The 18,438-nt window shown below is 43.5% G+C and overlaps 1 protein-coding gene across 1 annotated transcript in view; it reads left to right on the forward strand.

The window, feature by feature from the left end:
* Nucleotides 1-12,822: 12,822 nt before the first annotated feature.
* The window catches only part of LOC135525250 (uncharacterized), a 68,267-nt gene continuing 62,651 nt past the window's right edge, over nucleotides 12,823-18,438 (forward strand). The window contains exon 1 of the mRNA XM_064952975.1: nucleotides 12,823-12,858. The gene's annotated coding sequence lies outside the window, so the exon portion shown is untranslated. The remainder of the gene's footprint in view (nucleotides 12,859-18,438) is intronic.

Consider the following 18,438-nt stretch of genomic DNA (forward strand, 5'->3'; position numbering starts at 1 on the left):
ATTAATAATCAAGTTCAAAACTGTGCACTCTCCTCAAACAATAGCATGGTATTCTTTCACTGTAATAGCTACTGTAAATTGGACAGTGCAGTTAGAATAACAAGAATTTAAGCTTTCTGCCAATATCAGATATGTCTATGTCCTGGGAAATGTTCTCGTTACCTTCAATCTCATGCTAATCGCATTAGCCTACTTTAGCTCAATCGGCCCACCGATCCTGAAGAGGTTTTAAAGCCATCATCAACAGCAGCGTGGAAGAATGGAAGAACAGTCCAGCTTACTACTGTACAGTTCCCATTCATTTGCTCTACTAAGTGGAGAGTGACAGTGGTGGCACCTTTCCATCCCTTTCCTGCTCCTTCAGTCGTCAAGGTATTTATCTTAGGTCTACTAGCTGCATGGCCTGGTTTTGTGGTTGTGTCCATTTGTGTGGCTCTCACTAACTCCATGGTGTTGAATCCACTCAATGGGTAAGTTGTGTGTGTGTGTGTACTGCTTCTGCAAACTTTACATTATGGCCAGCCAGGCATCCAGCTTAGGATGCTCCTCCATTGTTCATTAATTCACTCACAAACACACAAACACTCAACATGTACATGGTCATCCACTTGAACTCAACCTTGTTGGTGCTGTCCTCTATTGAGTTGAACATGTCCTTTATTGAAGCTGGGTTGTGTTCATTAGTGCACACATCATAACAAAATGTGTTGCAACAAAGAAAAAAAAAAACTTTTAATATTGTACAAGTTCAGATAGTTTTCTACTTTCTCTTTCTCAGTGTTTCTTCTGTGTTGTGCCTTATGAACATTACCCTGTCCTTTACTGACTTCTTCTCTGTAGTGGCCTGTTATTGTTGTATTGACCATGTTGTCTTCTGTTGATATTTCCCCAGCTGCCTGGCTGCTTTGGGCCTGGCTGTGAGGTGGTGGTGGTCTCTGGGGGCTGGTCGAGGCGGAGAGGTACAGGCAGGAGGAGCCTGCAGTGGCTGTGGGTGTTGCCCATGTCAAGCCACGCCCGGGGCCTGGCGGGGGCTGAGTACATAACAGCTGAGCTGGACTGCTCTGCCCTCCCTACAGACTCTGGTAGGAGGCAGCCCAGCAACGGCAGCAGACCCAGGAACAGGTGAAGAATGGATGAAGGGGGACGACACACAGAGAAACACACACATGGCTGGGGTACAGGACTGTACAACAACAAGCAGACTTAATAACATCCCCTAACTAAACACACACATGGCTGGGGTACAGTACTGTACAGTACTGTCCTACAACAAGCAGACTAAACATCCCCTCCCTAAACACACACATGGCTGGGGTACAGTACTGTCCTAAAACAAGCAGACTTAACATCCCCTAACTAAACACACACATGGCTGGGGTACAGTAGTGTCCTACAACAAGCAGACTAAACATCCCCTCCCTAAACACACACATGGCTGGGGTACAGTACTGTACAGTACTGTCCTACAACAAGCAGACTAAACATCCCCTCCCTAAACACACACATGGCTGGGTTACAGTACTGTACAGTACTGTCCTACAACAAGCAGACTTAACATCCCCTCCCTAAACACACACATGGCTGGGGTACAGTACTGTACAGTACTGTCCTACAACAAGCAGACTTAACATCCCCTAACTAAACACACACATGGCTAGGGTACACTACTGTACAGTACTGTCCTACAACAAGCAGACTTAACATCCCCTCCCTAAACACACACATGGCTGGGGTACAGTACTGTATAGTAGTGTCCTACAACAAGCAGATTTAACATCCCCTAACTAAACACACACATGGCTGGGGTACAGTACTGTCCTACAACAAGCAGACTAAACATCCCCTCCCTAAACACACACATGGCTGGGGTACAGTACTGTACAGTACTGTCCTACAACAAGCAGACTTAACATCCCCTAACTAAACACACACATGGCTGGGGTACAGTACTGTCCTACAACAAGCAGACTTAACATCCCCTAACTAAACACACACATGGCTGGGGTACAGTACTGTACAGTACTGTCCTACAACAAGCAGACTTAACATCCCCTCCCTAAACACACACATGGCTGGGGTACAGTACTGTACAGTACTGTCCTACAACAAGCAGACTAAACATCCCCTCCCTAAACACACACATGGCTGGGGTACAGTACTGTACAGTACTGTCCTACAACAAGCAGACTAAACATCCCCTCCCTAAACACACACATGGCTAGGGTACACTACTGTACAGTACTGTCCTACAACAAGCAGACTTAACATCCCCTCCCTAAACACACACATGGCTGGGGTACAGTACTGTATAGTAGTGTCCTACAACAAGCAGATTTAACATCCCCTAACTAAACACACACATGGCTGGGGTACAGTACTGTCCTACAACAAGCAGACTAAACATCCCCTCCCTAAACACACACATGGCTGGGGTACAGTACTGTACAGTACTGTCCTACAACAAGCAGACTTAACATCCCCTAACTAAACACACACATGGCTGGGGTACAGTACTGTCCTACAACAAGCAGACTTAACATCCCCTCCCTAAACACACACATGGCTGGGGTACAGTACTGTACAGTACTGTCCTACAACAAGCAGACTTAACATCCCCTCCCTAAACACACACATGGCTGGGGTACAGTACTGTACAGTACTGTCCTACAACAAGCAGACTAAACATCCCCTCCCTAAACACACACATGGCTGGGGTACAGTACTGTACAGTACTGTCCTACAACAAGCAGACTTAACATCCCCTAACTAAACACACACATGGCTGGGGTACAGTACTGTACAGTACTGTCCTACAACAAGCAGACTTAACATCCCCTCCCTAAACACACACATGGCTGGGGCACAGTACTGTACAGTACTGTCCTACAACAAGCAGACTAAACATCCCCTCCATAAACACACACATGGCTGGGGTACAGTACTGTACAGTACTGTCCTACAACAAGCAGACTTAACATCCCCTAACTAAACACACACATGGCTGGGGTACAGTACTGTCCTACAACAAGCAGACTTAACATCCCCTCCCTAAACACACACATGGCTGGGGTACAGTACTGTACAGTACTGTCCTACAACAAGCAGACTAAACATCCCCTCCCTAAACACACACATGGCTGGGGTACAGTACTGTACAGTACTGTCCTACAACAAGCAGACTAAACATCCCCTCCCTAAACACACACATGGCTGGGGTACAGTACTGTACAGTACTGTCCTACAACAAGCAGACTTAACATCCCCTAACTAAACACACACATGGCTGGGGTACAGTACTGTCCTACAACAAGCAGACTAAACATCCCCTCCCTAAACACACACATGGCTGGGGTACAGTACTGTCCTACAACAAGCAGACTTAACATCCCCTAACTAAACACACACATGGCTGGGGTACAGTACTGTCCTACAACAAGCAGACTTAACATCCCCTAACTAAACACACACATGGCTGGGGTACAGTACTGTACAGTACTGTCCTACAACAAGCAGACTTAACATCCCCTCCCTAAACACACACATGGCTGGGGTACAGTACTGTACAGTACTGTCCTACAACAAGCAGACTTAACATCCCCTCCCTAAACACACACATGGCTGGGGTACAGTACTGTACAGTACTGTCCTACAACAAGCAGACTAAACATCCCCTCCCTAAACACACACATGGCTGGGGTACAGTACTGTACAGTACTGTCCTACAACAAGCAGACTAAACATCCCCTCCCTAAACACACACATGGCTGGGTTACAGTACTGTACAGTACTGTCCTACAACAAGCAGACTTAACATCCCCTCCCTAAACACACACATGGCTGGGGTACAGTACTGTACAGTACTGTCCTACAACAAGCAGACTAAACATCCCCTCCCTAAACACACACATGGCTGGGTTACAGTACTGTACAGTACTGTCCTACAACAAGCAGACTTAACATCCCCTCCCTAAACACACACATGGCTGGGGTACAGTACTGTCCTACAACAAGCAGACTAAACATCCCCTCCCTAAACACACACATGGCTGGGTTACAGTACTGTACAGTACTGTCCTACAACAAGCAGACTAAACATCCCCTCCCTAAACACACACATGGCTGGGTTACAGTACTGTACAGTACTGTCCTACAACAAGCAGACTTAACATCCCCTCCCTAAACACACACATGGCTGGGGTACAGTACTGTACAGTACTGTCCTACAACAAGCAGACTAAACATCCCCTCCCTAAACACACACATGGCTGGGGTACAGTACTGTACAGTACTGTCCTACAACAAGCAGACTAAACATCCCCTCCCTAAACACACACATGGCTGGGGTACACTACTGTACAGTACTGTCCTACAACAAGCAGACTTAACATCCCCTCCCTAAACACACACATGGCTGGGTTACAGTACTGTACAGTACTGTCCTACAACAAGCAGACTTAACATCCCCTCCCTAAACACACACATGGCTGGGGTACAGTACTGTACAGTACTGTCCTACAACAAGCAGACTAAACATCCCCTCCCTAAACACACATGGCTGGGTTACAGTACTGTACAGTACTGTCCTACAACAAGCAGACTTAACATCCCCTCCCTAAACACACACATGGCTGGGGTACAGTACTGTACAGTACTGTCCTACAACAAGCAGACTTAACATCCCCTAACTAAACACACACATGGCTAGGGTACACTACTGTACAGTACTGTCCTACAACAAGCAGACTTAACATCCCCTCCCTAAACACACACATGGCTGGGGTACAGTACTGTATAGTAGTGTCCTACAACAAGCAGATTTAACATCCCCTAACTAAACACACACATGGCTGGGGTACAGTACTGTCCTACAACAAGCAGACTAAACATCCCCTCCCTAAACACACACATGGCTGGGGTACAGTACTGTACAGTACTGTCCTACAACAAGCAGACTTAACATCCCCTAACTAAACACACACATGGCTGGGGTACAGTACTGTCCTACAACAAGCAGACTTAACATCCCCTAACTAAACACACACATGGTTGGGGCTGGGGTACAGTACTGTACAGTACTGTCCTACAACAAGCAGACTTAACATCCCCTCCCTAAACACACACATGGCTGGGGTACAGTACTGTACAGTACTGTCCTACAACAAGCAGACTTAACATCCCCTCCCTAAACACACACATGGCTGGGGTACAGTACTGTACAGTACTGTCCTACAACAAGCAGACTAAACATCCCCTCCCTAAACACACACATGGCTGGGGTACAGTACTGTACAGTACTGTCCTACAACAAGCAGACTAAACATCCCCTCCCTAAACACACACATGGCTAGGGTACACTACTGTACAGTACTGTCCTACAACAAGCAGACTTAACATCCCCTCCCTAAACACACACATGGCTGGGGTACAGTACTGTATAGTAGTGTCCTACAACAAGCAGATTTAACATCCCCTAACTAAACACACACATGGCTGGGGTACAGTACTGTCCTACAACAAGCAGACTAAACATCCCCTCCCTAAACACACACATGGCTGGGGTACAGTACTGTACAGTACTGTCCTACAACAAGCAGACTTAACATCCCCTAACTAAACACACACATGGCTGGGGTACAGTACTGTCCTACAACAAGCAGACTTAACATCCCCTCCCTAAACACACACATGGCTGGGGTACAGTACTGTACAGTACTGTCCTACAACAAGCAGACTTAACATCCCCTCCCTAAACACACACATGGCTGGGGTACAGTACTGTACAGTACTGTCCTACAACAAGCAGACTAAACATCCCCTCCCTAAACACACACATGGCTGGGGTACAGTACTGTACAGTACTGTCCTACAACAAGCAGACTTAACATCCCCTAACTAAACACACACATGGCTGGGGTACAGTACTGTACCGTACTGTCCTACAACAAGCAGACTTAACATCCCCTCACTAAACACACACATGGCTGGGGTACAGTACTGTACAGTACTGTCCTACAACAAGCAGACTTAACATCCCCTCCCTAAACACACACATGGCTGGGGCACAGTACTGTACAGTACTGTCCTACAACAAGCAGACTAAACATCCCCTCCATAAACACACACATGGCTGGGGTACAGTACTGTACAGTACTGTCCTACAACAAGCAGACTTAACATCCCCTAACTAAACACACACATGGCTGGGGTACAGTACTGTCCTACAACAAGCAGACTTAACATCCCCTCCCTAAACACACACATGGCTGGGGTACAGTACTGTACAGTACTGTCCTACAACAAGCAGACTAAACATCCCCTCCCTAAACACACACATGGCTGGGGTACAGTACTGTACAGTACTGTCCTACAACAAGCAGACTAAACATCCCCTCCCTAAACACACACATGGCTGGGGTACAGTACTGTACAGTACTGTCCTACAACAAGCAGACTTAACATCCCCTAACTAAACACACACATGGCTGGGGTACAGTACTGTCCTACAACAAGCAGACTAAACATCCCCTCCCTAAACACACACATGGCTGGGGTACAGTACTGTCCTACAACAAGCAGACTTAACATCCCCTAACTAAACACACACATGGCTGGGGTACAGTACTGTCCTACAACAAGCAGACTTAACATCCCCTAACTAAACACACACATGGCTGGGGTACAGTACTGTACAGTACTGTCCTACAACAAGCAGACTTAACATCCCCTCCCTAAACACACACATGGCTGGGGTACAGTACTGTACAGTACTGTCCTACAACAAGCAGACTTAACATCCCCTCCCTAAACACACACATGGCTGGGGTACAGTACTGTACAGTACTGTCCTACAACAAGCAGACTAAACATCCCCTCCCTAAACACACACATGGCTGGGGTACAGTACTGTACAGTACTGTCCTACAACAAGCAGACTAAACATCCCCTCCCTAAACACACACATGGCTGGGTTACAGTACTGTACAGTACTGTCCTACAACAAGCAGACTTAACATCCCCTCCCTAAACACACACATGGCTGGGGTACAGTACTGTACAGTACTGTCCTACAACAAGCAGACTAAACATCCCCTCCCTAAACACACACATGGCTGGGTTACAGTACTGTACAGTACTGTCCTACAACAAGCAGACTTAACATCCCCTCCCTAAACACACACATGGCTGGGGTACAGTACTGTCCTACAACAAGCAGACTAAACATCCCCTCCCTAAACACACACATGGCTGGGTTACAGTACTGTACAGTACTGTCCTACAACAAGCAGACTAAACATCCCCTCCCTAAACACACACATGGCTGGGTTACAGTACTGTACAGTACTGTCCTACAACAAGCAGACTTAACATCCCCTCCCTAAACACACACATGGCTGGGGTACAGTACTGTACAGTACTGTCCTACAACAAGCAGACTAAACATCCCCTCCCTAAACACACACATGGCTGGGGTACAGTACTGTACAGTACTGTCCTACAACAAGCAGACTAAACATCCCCTCCCTAAACACACACATGGCTGGGGTACACTACTGTACAGTACTGTCCTACAACAAGCAGACTTAACATCCCCTCCCTAAACACACACATGGCTGGGTTACAGTACTGTACAGTACTGTCCTACAACAAGCAGACTTAACATCCCCTCCCTAAACACACACATGGCTGGGGTACAGTACTGTACAGTACTGTCCTACAACAAGCAGACTAAACATCCCCTCCCTAAACACACACATGGCTGGGGTACAGTACTGTACAGTACTGTCCTACAACAAGCAGACTTAACATCCCCTCCCTAAACACACACATGGCTGGGGTACAGTACTGTACAGTACTGTCCTACAACAAGCAGACTTAACATCCCCTCCCTAAACACACACATGGCTGGGGTACAGTACTGTCCTACAACAAGCAGACTAAACATCCCCTCCCTAAACACACACATGGCTGGGGTACACTACTGTACAGTACTGTCCTACAACAAGCAGACTTAACATCCCCTCCCTAAACACACACATGGCTGGGGTACACTACTGTACAGTACTGTCCTACAACAAGCAGACTTAACATCCCCTAACTAAACACACACATGGCTGGGGTACACTACTGTACAGTTCTGTCCTACAACAAGCAGACTAAACATCCCCTAACTAAACACACACATGGCTGGGGTACACTACTGTACAGTACTGTCCTACAACAAGCAGACTTAACATCCCCTAACTAAACACACACATGGCTGGGGTACAGTACTGTCCTACAACAAGCAGACTTAACATCCCCTAACTAAACACACACATGGCTGGGGTACACTACTGTACAGTACTGTCCTACAACAAGCAGACTAAACATCCCCTAACTAAACACACACATGGCTGGGGTACACTACTGTACAGTACTGTCCTACAACAAGCAGACTAAACATCCCCTAACTAAACACACACATGGCTGGGGTACAGTACTGTCCTACAACAAGCAGACTTAACATCCCCTAACTAAACACACACATGGCTGGGGTACACTACTGTACAGTACTGTCCTACAACAAGCAGACTAAACATCCCCTAACTAAACACACACATGGCTGGGGTACAGTACTGTCCTACAACAAGCAGACTTAACATCCCCTAACTAAACACACACATGGCTGGGGTACACTACTGTACAGTACTGTCCTACAACAAGCAGACTTAACATCCCCTAACTAAACACACACATGGCTGGGGTACACTACTGTACAGTTCTGTCCTACAACAAGCAGACTAAACATCCCCTAACTAAACACACACATGGCTGGGGTACACTACTGTACAGTACTGTCCTACAACAAGCAGACTTAACATCCCCTAACTAAACACACACATGGCTGGGGTACAGTACTGTCCTACAACAAGCAGACTTAACATCCCCTAACTAAACACACACATGGCTGGGGTACAGTACTGTCCTACAACAAGCAGACTAAACATCCCCTAACTAAACACACACATGGCTGGGGTACACTACTGTACAGTACTGTCCTACAACAAGCAGACTAAACATCCCCTAACTAAACACACACATGGCTGGGGTACACTACCCCAGACAGAACACTGGACATATATAATGAGTGTGTGAAGTGTCAATCAAAGTGAAGAGGAGTGCACCTCTGATTTCCTTCCCCCTCTCCCTCGGCCGGAGCTGTGAAACATGGAAATGACATCATCATTAGAACTTGAAGGGATCTCTGCCCAGTGAACCTCCTCTATGATGACCATGTTGTAGACACTAAGGGGGCTGACATCTGTTGTTATCATGTGTTTTGCTGTGTATGTATATATGGTCATGTGACTGGACATGTGACCCCTTGTGATGTCATTGTGAGACTCAGTGCCAGCCTGATGCCATAGGGTGCCTAGTAAAAGCCCCTACATGGGAAACATTAATGTTATTTTGAATTGAATTACAGTTGAATATGGGGCATGTTCCAGGCAGACTATATTGCAGTCATCTGCCTGCTCTCACAAACATTAGTCATTCTCCTTGTTTACCTGAAGGGGTACTATAAATCTAAATCAAATATCTAAATGATCCATGGAATGACCACCTTGAATCAATTCCATATGTCAGCTAGTAGAACCCCCCCAACCCACCCCCCGCAAACGGCGTCGACTTTTAGAGGATCAGAAACCCAGTGTCAGAGGGAGCAATGACCAGCACCTAAACACACAAATCAAATCAAATTGTAATAGTCAAATGCACCAAATACAACAGGTGTAGTATTCCTTACTGTGAAACGGTTAATGACAAGCTCTTAACTTCTTGAAACTCCCCACCCCGGATCCGGGTTTGTGACTAAAGCCTCAGGCTCATTAGCATAACGCAACGTTAACGATTTCTGAAAATCGCAAATAAAATGAAAATAATGCGTCTGCTCTCAAGCTTAGCCTTTTCTTAACAACACTGTCATCTCAGATTTTCAAAATATGCTTTTGAACCATAGAAATTGACTAATTTGTGTAAGAGTATGCAAAGCTAGCATAGCATTTTGAGTAGCATTTAGCACGCAACATTTTCACAAAAACCAGATAACCAAATAAATAAAATAATTTACCTTTGAAGAGCTTCTGATGTTTTCAATGAGGAGACTCTCAGTTAGATAGCAAATGTTCAGTTATTCAAAAAAACATTATTTGTGTAGGACAAATCGCTCCGTTTTGTTCACGTTTGGCTATGAAAAAAACCTGTATACAGTTATAGCCTCAAGCTCATTAGCATAATGTAACGTTAACGATTTCTGAAAATCGCAAATAAAATGAAAATAATGTGCCTGCTCTAAAGCTTAGCCTTTTCTTAACAACACTGTCATCTCAGATTTTCAAAATATGCTTTTGAACCATCGCTATTCACTAATTTGTGTAAGAGTATGCTAAGCTAGCTGAGTAGCTAGTATTTAGCACGCAACATTTTCACAAAAAACAGATAACCAAATAAATAAAATAATTTACCTTTGAAGAGCTTCGGATGTTTTCAATGAGGAGACTCTCAGTTACATAGCAAATGTTCAGTTTTTCCTGAAAGCATCTTTGTGTAGTAGAAATCGCTCCGTTTTGTACATCACATTTGGCTACCGAAACGAACCGAAAATTCAGTCACCAACAACGTCAAACTTTTTCCGAATTAACTCCATAATATCGACCGAAACTTGGCAAACGTTGTTTGGAATCAATCCTCAAGGTGTTTTTTCACATATCTCTTCATTGATATATCGTTCGTGGAAGCCTGCTTTCTTCTCTGAATTCCATGGAAAAATACTTGCAGCTGAGGTTTGCGCACCAATTTCGGCGCAGGACACCGGGCGGACACCTGGTAAATGTGGTCTCTTATGGTCAATTTTCCAATGATATGCCTACAAATACGTCACAATGCTGCAGACACCTTGGGGAAACGACAGAAAGGGCAGGCTCATTCCTCTCGCATTCACAGCCATATAAGGAGACAATGGAAAACGGAGCCTCAAAAACCCTGCTCATTTCCTGGATGCCGTTTCATCTTGGTTTTGCCTGTAGCTCACGTTCTAGGGCACGCACAGAAAATATCTTTGCAGTTCTGGAAACGTCAGAGTGTTTTCTTTCCAAAGCTACCAATTATATGCATAGTCGAGCATCTTTTTGTGACAAAATATTGCGTTTAAAACGGGCACGTCTTTTTATCCAAAAATGATATAGCGCCCCTAGAGTTTCAAGAGGTTAAGAAATGGCTTTCTTCTTGCCACTCTTCCATAAAGGCCAGATTTGTGCAATATACGACTGATTGTTGTCCTATGGACAGAGTCTCCCACCTCAGCTGTAGATCTCTGCAGTTCATCCAGAGTGATCATGGGACTCTTGGCTGCATCTCTGATCAGTCTTCTCCTTGTATGAGCTGAAAGTTTAGAGGGACGGCCAGGTCTTGGTAGATTTGCAGTGGTCTGATACTCCTTCCATTTCAATATTATCGCTTGCACAGTGCTCCTTGGGATGTTTAAAGCTTGGGAAATCTTTTTGTATCCAAATCCGGCTTTAAACTTCTTCACAACAGTATCTCGGACCTGCCTGGTGTGTTCCTTGTTCTTCATGATGCTCTCTGCGCTTTTAACGGACCTCTGAGACTATCACAGTGCAGGTGCATTTATACGGAGACTTAATTACACACAGGTGGATTGTATTTATCATCATTAGTCATTTAGGTCAACATTGGATCATTCAGAGATCCTCACTGAACTTCTGGAGAGAGTTTGCTGCACTGAAAGTAAAGGGGCTGAATAATTTTGGACGCCCAATTTTTCAGTTTTTGAAATGTTAAAAAAAGTTTGAAATATCCAATAAATGTCGTTCAAATTCATGATTGTGTCCCAATTGTTGTTGATTCTTCACAAAAAAATACAGTTTGATATCTTTATGTTTGAAGCCTGAAATGTGGCAAAAAGTCGCAAAGTTCAAGGGGGCCGAATACTTTCGCAAGGCACTGTATATGCATGTCAGGGTTCCCTTTGGGTCTGTTGTTCTGAAGATCAGTGAGCTGAAGACATCTCTTTCACACAAGAAGACAGTGGAAACTCAGAGCAGCTTGCCTTGGCCTTGGCATAATGACATCTCACTGTTGTCTGTTGTTTCTAGCTAGCTAATGTTGATAGCTAAATGTTAGCTAACAAGCTCACTAGCTAACTAACTAGCTCACTAGTTAACTAACTAGCTCACTTGCTAACTAACTAGCTCACTAGTTAACTATGGGGTCTTGCTATAATTCAGCGGCAACACATCATATTGTTCACAATCCAGTACATTCAGAGTAGCTGTGTGATGCACAAAAATGCTTGTTTATCACTGAATAACAGCAGCGTCATGTTATTTTACCTTCTATTTTGTATATTTTCATCGGACAATAAGGGACATATGAGGCCTGGTAGCTGCAGTAATGTTGAGATGTCAGTAGGGAGAGCTCTAGTCTAGAACACTGGAACCAAAGATACTCCCCTTTCATCTGTTCTGGAACCTTCAGTACCAGCTGATGAGGAGTGATGGGAATGGGTCACATCTTGTCTCTTGTAAAACATGCAGGTCCACTCCTCAAATAAAGAAATGCAACTACAGTATTCTGACTTTAGACCATTTTCTATTCAGATACAGTAACATCCCTTATGTGACATGTTGTTGCTGCATGTTAATGGCCTGACTAGACTACTTTAAAATGTATCAACCACAGATCTCACACATAGGCTACGCCTGCTTCTACTAACACTTACAGTAGACTACTTCTTGTTTCCACACAGTGACAGTAAGTTGACTAACTGTACAAGACCTCTCCCCTTCACTTCACTCTGTAAGTACACTTGACAATATCTTGAAATATAGTTTTAGTTTTGATGTTTTTAGCCAAACATCAAATTACTTACAGTAACTTTGAACTTGTTGGTTTATATTGAACTGTGTTTTGGTTGTTACATCAGGGCCTGTATTCATAAAGTGTCTCAGACGGTCCATATAATTATGATCTAAAAGGCTAAACTGATCCCAGATCAGCTCTCCTACTCTGATACACTTTGTGAATACTGACCCTGGACTGGGGTTTCATGTGTTTAGTTTAGTTGAGTTTATTCATTTACATGTTAAAACATGATCAGTAGAGTATACCAGTAATACCCAGATCTCTATTCAATAGGGTCATGTTCACTGCCACAGTATAACAGGGTCAAGAATAACTGTGCGTGTGAATGCATTTTGACATATTAATCTGATTTGTGGATTTACAGTCACGACCAATATGATTGGCCCCCTTGGCAAATTCTGAGCTATATTCTATGCTACTAAAGATGGGAAGTACATTGTACATGGTGTTTCACATGAAGACGTTATGCTATTTTAAGAGCTCTGAGAGCAACAGAGTGACAGTAAGAGTGAGAGTGATGAGTTGATGCTTCACAAGAGCTTTAGGAGTAGTATTAACATGAGACACAGTGATGGTGGGTTGTGTTTAGGAGTAGTATTAACATGAGACAGTGATGGTGGGTTGTGTTTAGGAGTAGTATTAACATGAGACAGTGATGGTGGGTTGTGTTTAGTAGTAGTATTAACATGAGACACAGTGTTGGTGGGTTGTGTTTAGGAGTAGTATTAACATGAGACACAGTGATGGTGGGTTGTGTTTAGGAGTAGTATTAACATGAGACACAGTGATGGAGGGTTGTGTATAGGAGTAGTATTAACATGAGACACAGTGATGGAGGGTTGTGTTTAGGAGTAGTATTAACATGAGACACAGTGATGGTAGGTTGTGTTTAGGAGTAGTATTAACATGAGACACAGTGATGGTGGGTTGTGTTTAGGAGTAGTATTAACATGAGACACAGTGATGGTGGGTTGTGTTTAGGAGTAGTATTAACATGAGACACAGTGATGGTGGGTTGTGTTTAGGAGTAGTATTAACATGAGACACAGTGATGGTGGGTTGTGTTTAGGAGTAGTATTAACATGACACACAGTGAGAAACATTAGACTATACAGAACATGTTCCTATGTAACTCAGTTGGTAGAACATGGCACCTGCAACGTAATGGGTTTGGTTACCAGGACCACCCATATGTAAAATATATGCACACAGGACTGTATATTGATTTGGAATGTTGAGTTGACTGAACTGCATAATTTAGGGACAGCAGACTACAATACATGACACAGTCAATACAGCAGGCTATGGTGATGTTCTGGTGATGTTGGATTATCTGCTAGCTAAAGCTACTAAAAGTACTGTACAACAGAGGAGGCTGGTGGGCGGAGATATAGGAGGATGGACTCATTGTAATGGCTGGAATGAATGGAACACTATCCATTCATTTTATTCCTATTACTGCCAAAGGAATGAGGACATAATATGAGGACTGGAGGCTGCAGTAATGTTGAGATGCCAGTAGGTGGCGCTCTAGTCTAGAACACTGGAACCTTCAGTACCACTTTGAGGCAGCTGATGAGGAGTGATGGGAATGGGTCATATTTAGCCTGTTTATAAAATCTAGGCCCCTCCTCAAATATACAAATACAACTATTTTCTGACATGTTGTTTTTGCACGTTAATGTCTTAACATCCTGACTGGGCTACTTTTGAAATGTGTCAACCACAGAACTCACACTTACAGTAGGATACTTCTTGTTTCTCTGCACTGCCAGTAAGTGTTGTTGGTTCAGATGAACTGACTCAGCATCACCTCCCTGTTAACCAGGGTAGGGAGAAGTGTTGACATCTATACTGTGTAGGATGTGTGTTTGTACTTTTCTACGTCCATAACAGCCAGCTCTCGAGACTTTGATGTAGACTCAATGGGCCTTATGTACCTTCCCCTACAGATAGTGTCTGTACTTGTGTGTGTGTGAGTCACTTGCTGTTTAGCCTCACAGCTTGGTGATAGGAGCTATCATTGAATGTGATGGTCAGTCTTCTAGGACCAGACTGATAGGGAGTAGGGTTGACATCTATACTGTGGAGGATTTGTGGTTTAACTTTTCTACATCCATAACAACCAGCTCTCTAGACTTTGATTCAGACTCCATAAACCTAATATATACCATCTAGCAGACACTTCTATCCAAAGTCATTCACTCAGTCATTACAGTCATGGGTGCATAAATCCTTCATATGGGAAGTCCCAGCAGGAATGGAACCCATGAGCCATTCTGTACAAACTGAGTCACACAGAACTACTCTATTCACACTTAGAGTAGGAGTGCGTATCTAGGGTCAGTTTTGCCTTTACATCTATGATCAATAAGAAATTAACCTTGTAAATATTGAATAACTATTTTTTTCTAATATTTTTTAAGTTACAGCAAACTCGGAATCTGATAATAAGAACTTTTGACCAAAACGTTTTATATCTGAATTAGGCAGCCTGGAGGTTCAGTTATATTCTACATAACTATTATTTAGTATCTGTCTGAAAGAATCATCAGACTTGTGAGACTAAATATGAATGAATGTATTACTTCATATGGTCCTGTAACATGATACACATAATATAAGTTTGTGTGATTTAAAAAAAGTTTTTATGACAAAGTTAAGGCACAATTTTGCCTCAATGTCCAGGAAAGAGTTCTGCTTGATGCAACGTTTCTTATCGCTTAAAATAATCATGTATGAAGTGTGATATTTTTTGTAATCAACCTTTCAGAATAAACTTAATTGTCATTGTTTTCACCTTGTTATAACAGTATCTTCTGTGGAGAGAAAACGGAAAGCTTTCAACATCTCACCTCTTGTACTTTACAGTACATATAGTAACTACAAATAATACATTTACATTGGTTTGTAGAACAATAGTGTTTTATTCACCTTCAACATCATCATGTCAGTACAAAATAAACACAGACACTTTCAGAAGGAGCAATGTCCAGTTACATGAAATATGATGTATTGCCATTTTAAAACACATCATGCAGACACATTATGACATCATGGATGTTTGGAGTGTTGAAGGTAGCTGCACCAGCGAGGGAATTCCACTCAGGAACACAAAGATGGAACATACCGGAATGTTCGATGATTGATAATATTGCATCTCACAGTTAACAAGTTCAGATTATTTCTTGATTTAAAGCCTTTGTCCATAGATGAATATCCACCATTTTGTCCAAATAGTAGTTAGAGAATAGAATACATTATTGTTTAGTGAGAATGTGATGTCATATGTTTCTTGACCCCCTAACTAGTGTCATACTTTCCCAGGTAGGAAGGAGGAGTTAGGGGTGGATGGGAGGGTGAAGATCCAATGGAGAGGTTTACCCCCCTGACAGTCCCATTGAGTCTGATTATGGGATAGAACATGGGGTGGGGGTAAATATGGGCATCCCTTCTGATAGGCCACACCCACAGGAAGTATCACTAAGTGACGTTGTTGAACAGATGCATGGACTTCTGATTGTTCTCATCCTGGACGGGAGGCAGGAAGGGACAAAAAGCACAATGGGTAAGAAGCAGCTGGAGAGAAGGTTTAGTTATATTTTCATGTATCTCTTTCCTCCTAGAAATCCTGTTGTATAAGAACCCAAAGTGAACCGGAGGGCCTTGTTGTGGTCACAATAACACCCTTTGACGTCCCTGTGGTCCTTCACACATTCCTGAGTCAGTACCTAGGGATTAGTAGAGGTCATCCAGACCGTTTTTACATGTGTAACAGCTGGATCTCGTCTGAGCGGTTAGCTGGATATGCCGAGACCTGCTGCGTACTTAATGCTGAGTGGTTTAGGTTCTGCCCACTATAGTGCTGTCTGGTTAGAACATGGTGTTGAGGCCCGTCTCTCTACTCTTGATGGTCACCAGCACCACATACATGCAGACACATCTGTTTCCATTTGAAGATGTTTTATATTATTGTGTGGTTATATTCGCTGGTCTCACACTGCAGTAAGGAACTGCATGTCAAAAGTCTATCAGCAACACAACACTTCTTCTCAAGACTGACCATGTCGTGCACTAACTGAAGGTGAGGGGAGGCGGTGTCCTGCAGCACATCCAAGCACCCTGATTGGTTGGATGAACAGCGGTGCAAAGGGTGATTGACAGGGCTGCAGGCCAATCAAGTTGAGAGGGCATGTAAACACACACGGTCATAGCATACCCATAGGGCTCTGGTCAAAGGAAGTGCACTATTTGGGACGCAATCAGTGTAAAGAAATGACAGTGGCATATTGTACTACTACAGACATCAGTGTTTGGGTGATTAAATGTGACTTTGTCAAGTAGCCAATGTTGTGTTTCACCATTCTATCTGATTAATTGAATGTGTTTGTAGAATAGAATGAATGACATCATGGAACTGTCCAAATGTAAATGGAACTTTGACCTGTTCCATGTAGAACTCAGAGGGACAAGGCAACACATTCTAAGATATTATAAACATTCCATATAGAATAGTCAACATATTGTTAACATGGTTCTGTATTTATTGAAAGTGGAAATGGGAGACATTTTGTCTATTATAGAAATGTAGGACCCTCTCTAATACAGTAACCTCCGTTCTCTGACATGCTGTTCTGGTCCTCATGCATGTTAATGTCTTAAAGAGGAAGGAAAGGACTGTTCTGCATCAGCTACTTGTGTTCTGACTACTATAAATATGTATCAACCACAGAACACACACTTACCAGCAGTTCCCACTCAATACCAGTCAGTTAACTCACTGTACAAGACTCTCCCCTTCAGTCTGTAAGTACTCTTGATATCTTGAAATATAGTTTTTTGTTTTTAGCCGTAAGTCATCTCCTCAAGGGTCTCAGACATGGAGAGCTGATCTAGGATCAGGTCCTCCTGGTCCATATAATTATGATCTAAATGGGAAAACTAATGCTAGATCCTTCTCTGAGACTCTTTGTAAATACAGACACTATCATATAATGATGATATAAAAGGTGTGTGTGACTTGTTGTTTATCCTCACAGCTTGGGGATAGGAGGTGTCATTCAAGCTGGTGGTAACTGCCTTGCTCAAAATGGCAGAGGTTTCCACCTTGCCAGGTCTGGGATTTGAACCAGTAATGTTTCAGTTACTGGCCCAACGTTCTTAACCGCTAGATGACCTGCTGATACCGCTGACACACCATATTACCAAACTATTATGAAGAATGTGATTTACACACCATCCACCCAAGGCTGTGATGATGATGTGTTGTTATAACTGCATCCCAAATGACACCATATTCACTATAGAGTGCACTACTTTTGACTAGAGCCCTACCTGCTGTCCCTGATGGTTTGTATGTAGTTATTCACCAGCTATAGAGAGTGTTGTTGTTTATGTTTCTCAGACTGCAGGGTGGGAGATGCAACAATGTCCTTGAGAACAGCAGGAAGTGTGTTGGTGGTCTTTCTCTGGTCTGTAGCAGGTATGGTCTCATTCTTATCTTTTAGTTGCTCT

The sequence above is a fragment of the Oncorhynchus masou genome, chromosome 5 (assembly GCF_036934945.1).
Source record: "Oncorhynchus masou masou isolate Uvic2021 chromosome 5, UVic_Omas_1.1, whole genome shotgun sequence".
Classification (NCBI taxonomy): Eukaryota; Metazoa; Chordata; class Actinopteri; order Salmoniformes; family Salmonidae; genus Oncorhynchus; species Oncorhynchus masou.